Source organism: Peromyscus maniculatus, chromosome X, assembly GCF_049852395.1.
Source record: "Peromyscus maniculatus bairdii isolate BWxNUB_F1_BW_parent chromosome X, HU_Pman_BW_mat_3.1, whole genome shotgun sequence".
NCBI lineage: Eukaryota > Metazoa > Chordata > Mammalia > Rodentia > Cricetidae > Peromyscus > Peromyscus maniculatus.
In genome coordinates this window covers 65,254,307-65,262,068 of record NC_134875.1, presented here as the reverse complement: position 1 = coordinate 65,262,068, position 7,762 = coordinate 65,254,307, and the positions used below count along the sequence as shown (strand labels likewise).

Here is a 7,762-nt window from a genome sequence, read left to right as displayed (position 1 = left end):
TTGGCATGAAATGCCTTTACTGCTGAGCCATTCTCATTGTCCCTAACAGGATAGATTTCTTTACTGCTGAGCCATCTCTTCAGCACTCAAACAAGGATAGATTTCTAAACTTGCTATTGGTAGATGAAGGGGTAAAGTCATTTGCCATTTTAGAAGGTATTGGTGCATTCACCTTTAACTTTTTCTTTTAGAACAACATATGAAAGTACCTGCTTTAGAATTATGAAATACTTTATAAATTTGTGTTTCAACTTTGCATAGAAGGCATGTTAATCTTCTCTGAATTGTTCCAAATATAGTGTATATGATGCTGAAATGAGCACCATGAAGTCATTTTTAATTTAGCAATGGATTAATGCAGTGGCATGGCTTGCAGACAAAGATAGGACAGACTATAAACTTCAATTTCTATTTAGCCTGCAGGGTGGCAGAGAGGGGGGGGATTTCTGGACAGCTGCAGGCTTTTATTTTTTGAGTGCTGATTGGAGGGGAGTCATATCCCCTTAAATTTTGGCAATGTATATATCTAATACTCTAGCCAATAGTGACAGATACAGTCAGAATGGTTAGAAAGAGTTAATAAAGACTCAATTTTGAGAAATTTTGCACAAAGAGCTCTTAATAATTAAGGAGCAGCTTTGATATAAGGAAGGGGCTTGTTTATCATAAAGCAACGTGGATTGCAGTAGGATACAGGAGAAGGAAAGGAATGATGATGACATGATTGAGAGATGAATGATCCATTTGGATGGGGCCAAATAAAAACAATGAATTAAAATTTGTAAATAATTCCAACTCTTAATCGGCCCAAACATAAGAGCCCTGTATAAGTTTCTCCAGCACACAATCCAGTTGAACTGTTCAACTGTAATCAACTAGTAACTGAGGTGACCAGAACCTTAGAACACAAGTTATATTGCTTCCCTGCCCCTTTTCTCTTACAGTTGGAGGCACAGGTATTGGAAGATGCAAAAGTCAAAGAAAGAAGAATTATAAAGAAAAAATTCCCCAAGGCTGCTGCTGTTTGGAATACAAAGGAAGACAGTATTTTACAAATGTTCAAAAACTGCAAGCATAAACACAATTCATTCACTATCACTACTACTTGAAAGACTAGAGATCAGTGTCTTATTATATAAAACTGTACTGTAAGTTCAGAATTGTAGTATAGGTTCACCAGAAACTATGGATGTAGTTTAGGCCTTATCAAGGAAAACAGGTTCAGTTCAGATCATTAGATACTAAATATGTATTTATCTAGCCTGATCAGTATCTAGAACTGTCATCCTGAAGGACCAATTAAGAGTTGGAAGTTGAACAGCTGTTTCATTACTTTTGCTTTTTTATTGAAAATTTGAAATCAGACTTGTCTTGATTTTTCTGTTCTACTAAATTGCTGTGTTCAGTATATTGAGGGGGTTGGGGCAGGGACTGTTTCATAATAAGCACTTGTTTTATTTTGTATGTGAGTGTGGAGTATAAAGGCTATCTATACTCTTATTGTAAAAAATAATAATAAAATGAGAAGAAACAATCATCACCACCATCATTACACTGTAACTTGTTTAGTAAGTTGTCACTAGAACTATTTGCTGTGGTATTTTCCTCATTCTGTAACATCCTTAACAGTGCCTTACTGTACAAGGCACCAAAGGAAGGAAATATAGAATTGTGGATTTCAGATGAACTGTTGCTCCACCCAATTCTCTTGCTGGCTATACTCCACTACTTCAGAGCTGTGCTTAACAGCTTCTGTAAGGAAAGATTGGACTTGTAGAAGTAACTAAGAGTCTCTTGTTTGTATTTCTTAATGGACAAGCCTGGATAAAATCAATATGTAACCAAAAAATTTTGTAAATAGAGTTGTATGACCCTGGTCTCTCCCTACCCCTGTGTGTGTGTGTGTGTGTGTGTGTGTGTGTGTGTGTGTGTGTGTGTGTGTGTGTGTTTATGCATGTATAACTCACAAAATTCTTATGAAATTAATAGTGTTATAGTAACTGTAAGGATTATGAGACCAAGACAATTTGGTGACTGCCATGTAAGTATTGAGCTGGGATTAATTTCTTATAGGATGGATTCTTTTTATTATGTAAATGAAAATGTAAATTGTGATATAGGTGGAAGAGAAATCCAAAATTATGTGAGAAATGAAAAGATGGTGGAAAAATCACAGAATTACATGTTTCTGTGTCTTTACAAAGAAAATAAATATTAGGAAAGAGGTTTCTAAAATGATAAACTGATTATTGCCATTAAGTCTGATGTTCCCATTGAATAGCAGACTTCTGTAAGCAGCAGGTGCCTTAGGCTGTCCCTGATCTTAGTATTCTGGAATAAAAACTTGGGAGCCATATCAAAGTGATACTCTGCAGAGCTCTTAGAATTTTGCTGATCTGTTACAGAGATTGGCAACTTGGATTGGGATACAGAAAACTTCCATTTTGTTCTGTGTTTTTTGTCATGATTACCCTCCTTTGGCTACTGACCCAAATGAGATGTTGTAGACACCTGCTAAAACTTTGAGTATGATGACATAAGCCAGTGTTTCTGACCTTCTGCTACTGAGCAACTGTTTTAGCAGCTGGCTTGGGATAGCTGCTTCCAGGTATTGTAAGCTCAAAGACACAGTGTTAAACTATAGTTACACTCCCTATATTCTTTCAAGGCCAATTTGGAAGGGGACATATTTCATTTGAATTTTATAATTTCACTTTATAGACTGTGATATGTTATTCATAAAGAATGATGCTAAACATTTTCCATTTGCAAAGAGAAAATTATTCTCCCTGACTTTAATTTGGGAGTAGAGGCACTCTCAACTCTCTCATTCACTAACTACCTCCATTGAATTGGGAGGGCATTATTCATAAAGATGCCATGGATCTTTGGCAAATGGAAATGTTAACTGAATGCAGATTCACAGTGCCAATGCATTGGGAATCTACAATAAGGAACATTCTCCATTTTCTCCTAATCCAAATTTCAGAGAGCTATTTTGATGTTCTGGTGTCCATGCTCTATTTCATGATTAGAACATTAAATGGAAAGAATTGAGCGATGTAAATTTAAGAGGCAATAAAACTATTATTAATTAAATATTTATTGTGTGCTCATGTATAATAACTTCATATGCATGCATTATTTCATTTAATCATTCTAATAACTCTGTAAGATAGTTCCACTTGTCAGGACTGTGTTATAGATGAATGCACAATGATTCATAATTTTATTAAGGATTTGACCTTGTCAGACTCCAAGAAGTTTACAGTTAGAGTAAGATATATCCATTCTCTATAAATACCACAATGTTTATTTTTAAATGGAGAAATGGTCTTTTATTTTGTAGGTTAATGAAAAAGTCATGGCAGATATCTTTTAAGTTCACATAGTTATAAAACATTATAGCATTCCTCAAAAATGAGTGAAAGACATGCATTTTGGTGAAATAATACCAAGTTGAAACTTTTTCCTCCCATTATTTTTCATTATATGATGCCTGTGTAGATAAGTGAGATGAGAAAAATAAGGTGTTACATTTCCTGATCTTATTGTAAGTGTCTAGCTTTAGAAGAAAGTATGCAGGTGACTCACTGGGGCTGTGCATGGAGTTCACTACATTTATCAACTCATGTCTCATTTGTTGTGATTGTGATATGGACTGCCATAGGCCAGGGCATTTTGTCTTAGTGGAGATGTAAAAAAAAAAATAAGCAGCTTAGGATAAAGACATGGAAAATTTTTCTAGTAAACCTGTATAAAAATTTCATTTTGTTCATCAGAAATGCTGAATATCAAAAATTTAATTTAATTCAATACAATAAAAGGATTGTAAAGCAAATAATCATAGATCAATACAGAGAGGATATGCGAAGTCAGGAGTCTGAATAGGAGATTTATATTAGGTCACAGAACATGTGGTCAGAGTATTGTTTCGTATAGAAACTGAATTATCTTTTCTTTTAAAAATAGACTCCTTAATATACATTTATGCTTTGCCATGGAGATGATGCGAAAATACATATTAAACACTTCTTAAAAAATTTGATATTCCATATAGTTGAGTATGATGTGTGTCTATTTATTGTTATAGATGCTTGGTTTCTCCCAACACTTGCATTGCATTATATTAATAAATAGTAATTGTGAAGAACAGTGCACTGCTGGATCAGTGAGCATTCATAACATGAGTTCAGCCATATCAAGTACCTTAATGCATCAGACCCACAGGAACAGCAAGCCCTTCCCTGCGTCAAGTTCAGGGGAATAAAGGGCCTTCCTCTAGGTAGAGTATGGATGTTGGTTGTGTGCAGAAAGTATTAACAACAGCTTCCTCCTCCCAGGTGACTGCAGGCTGAGACTGCTCCCCTTCAGAGAATCCCTACTGACATTAACTAATCCACCTTCTCATTCATCTGTATATAATAGACCTACATTCTTGTTCAGCTGCATATAATAAACATGTTGTGTTTCTAGGCTGCTGCTCCATCTCCACTAGAGCTCAGAGCAAACTTCCCAATTCTAGCACCACTGTACATGTGTCTGTCATTGCTTCATTACCCATTGTCTCAATTAAGGCAATCTTAAAGCTGTTCAGGTCAAAGCAAACAATTGAAACTTTTAAATACAGTTTAATACTACCTATGAGGTGGAGCAGATTTATCTTCATTAATAATTTTCCAAAGTGCTAAAAGCTAGGAGATTCTTAATAGAGTATAATGATTTCCCTACGTAGTTTAAATTGCTTCACCAATTGCCCTATTATTTACTATCAGGAATTTTTTTATATTTTAATGCTATTACAAATATAATGAATTCATATTTTCTTTTAAATTTCTATTAGCTCTTTGAGAATTCTATAACATGTTTTGATCATATTTATTCTCTCCCCACCAACTTTTCTCAGAACCCTATCATCCCCTTCCCATTTAACTCTATGTCATTTTCCCCATTAAGGTTAATTTGTGCTGCCCAAATAATCGTGGATGTGTGGCTTTCCAGTGATATGTGATTAACTTACCAGAGCTATACTCTCAGAGAAAATTGACCTTCTTCAGCTATCAATTACCCATAACTCCTTGTTGAGGGATGTGTCTTTGACCTCACTTCCCCTCTATAGGCTGGAATTTTGTCTAGGTTAGCTTGTTTAAGTCTTGTTCATGCTGACATAACCACTGTGATTCCATATGTATAGATACCCTGCTGTGTTCAGAAGTCATTGTTTGCTTGCAATCATACAACAGTCCTGGCTTTTTATATGCTTTCCATGCCCTCTTCCATAGTCTATGGAGGAGAGGGTGTGATATAGGTATTCTATTTAGGGCTGAGCAATCCCCAGTCTCTTATTTTCTAGACCTTCACTAGTTGTGGGTCACTGCATTAACTACCATCTATTGGAAACAGAAGCTTCCCTGATGAGGGTTAAGAAATTAATCTATGTGAATAATCACAAATTATAAGTTATTTTAATACTACATCCATTTGGAAGAATAATAGTATTATATTCTCTCATAATGCCTATGGCATGTTTAGCCATAGGATTTTGGCCCCAGTAATGGTGTCAGGTATGAATGTTATATTGTTGACTGAAATCTAATCAGAAAGTAGTTGGTTACTCCTAATAATGTCCATGCCGCTATTACACCAGTGGGCATGTAATGCCAGTTCAGTCATTATTGTAACTCACAGAGTTCACAGGTAAGTAAGATTAACAATTACTTTTCTACTCCTACCCCAGTAGAGAGCATAGTACCAGCCAGCACTATAAAGCTAGCCAATGTGGATGAAGCTTCCAGGTCAGTGCTAGCTTGACTTGTCCATGTTCAATGTTGTGGTGTCTTAAAGAGTAGGATCTTACTGTTAAGTGAGATGGGCAATAGTCTTTAATGCTTGGGGGTCCATGGAACCCACTTGCCAATAACTCCAGCAGATTACATATTACTGAGACAACCCATTCCTGGTGCTAGGCTTTTTTTTGTTAGTGTTTGTTGTTTAGTAAGGGCATTGTCACCCTTTTAGCCTTTTAATAAGATAACTCTCTTTCTCTCTTTATACACACACACACACACACACACACACACACTATTATATAATGTGTGTGAAAGTGAGTTTATCTGTGTGTGTGAGTATTGGAAACTTCTATGGTAGTACACTTCCTTATGATTTTTTTCAAAAGACCTTTAGCGTTATTTATCCCCTCTCACATTCTCTCCCATACCCAGGCCTTCCCACTCATACACCAAGTTAAACATCCCTGTTTCATTATTCTCCTTTAATACTTTATAGCACTGTGTTCTATCTCCTTTGAAAGGCTTTTCCCATGGTCCATTAGTTATTCCATGATGTCTATCAGTATTTGAAATGCAGCACATATATCTAAGGATTCAAAGACAGAATCTACCAGTGAAAAAAACCTACTCTGTTTTTCTTTCTGGATCTTGGTTACCTCAGTCAGAAGGATTGTTTCTAGCTTCACCAATATACCTGCAAATTTCATAGTTTTGTTTTTCTTGACAGAAAAATAACAGTCTATTGTGTAAATATATCACATTTTCATTATCCATTCATCAGTTGTGGAACCTCTAGACCCTTGTATTTCTTGCCTATTATGAACAGAGCAGCTTTTATCATGTTTGAGCAGGTATATCTGTAGTAGAATATAGAGTACTTTAGATATGTGTTCAAATGTGATATATGTGAATACTGTAGTAGATCTAGTTCTAGCTTTCTGAGGAATCTAGTGGCTGCCTACATTGCCATCAACAGTGAATTACTGTTCTTTTTCCATACATTCATGCTAGCATTTGCATTCATTTGGATTTTTTTATCTTCTGACTTGTAGTAAGATGAAATCCCAAAGTAATTTTAATTTTCAGTTCCCTGCTGACTAAGGATGTTCAACATTTTAAAAATGTTTTTCAGCCATTCATATTTCATCTTTTGAGAAATCTCTGTTATATTCCATACCCCATTTGATAACTGGGTTGTTTACTTGATCGTTAGTTTTGTGCATCCTTTGTATATACTAGATAGTCAGCTTTCTGATATATAGCTGTTAACATTTTTTCCCATTTTGCATTCTACCTCTCCATTCAAATAATGTCTTCCATTGCTATACAGAAGCACTTTAGTTTCATGAGTTACCATTTATTAATTGTTTACATCAATGCCTGCTGTAGCCAAGTCCTGTTCAGAAAATTATTTCCTGTGTCAGTATGTTAAAGTGTATTCTGTATTCCCTGTTTTTTACACTTGCAACTTTAATGTATCAGGTCTTATGCTGAGGACATTGGTATATATGGAGTTGAGTTCATTGCAGGATGAGAGGTAAAGATCCGGTTTCATTCTTCTACATGTCACTATTCAATTTCAACAGCACCATATGTTGAAGATACTGTTTTTTTCCAATGTGTGCTTTTGGCCTCTTTGTAAAAAGTAATGTGGCTATAGGAGTACACATATAGGGCATATATGTGGTTGCTCAATTATCTTCTATTGATCCTTAAATCTGTTTTCATGCTAGTACTATGCTTCATCTATACTTGGAAGTTTACAGTGGATGCTTAATAAATGTCTCCACTCTGAGTCAGTAGTCAATGGGTATACTGATATTAAAGGCAATTTTAATATTCAACTTATTTGTGTGTTAAATTGCTATATATTTGTATGGGAATTCATGAAACTGAAATGCTTCTGTACAGCAATGATAGCATCATTTGAATGACTATGTTACTTATATATATTACAAATATGAGGCAGGATT

At 35.2% G+C, this 7,762-nt stretch overlaps 1 non-coding gene across 1 annotated transcript; it reads right to left on the bottom strand.

The window, feature by feature from the left end:
- Window positions 1-216: 216 nt before the first annotated feature.
- On the bottom strand, window positions 217-323 carry LOC121825917 (U6 spliceosomal RNA). The gene has a single exon (XR_006068282.2). It is a non-coding gene; the product is annotated as a U6 spliceosomal RNA (small nuclear RNA).
- Between the last annotated feature and the right edge of the window lie 7,439 nt (window positions 324-7,762).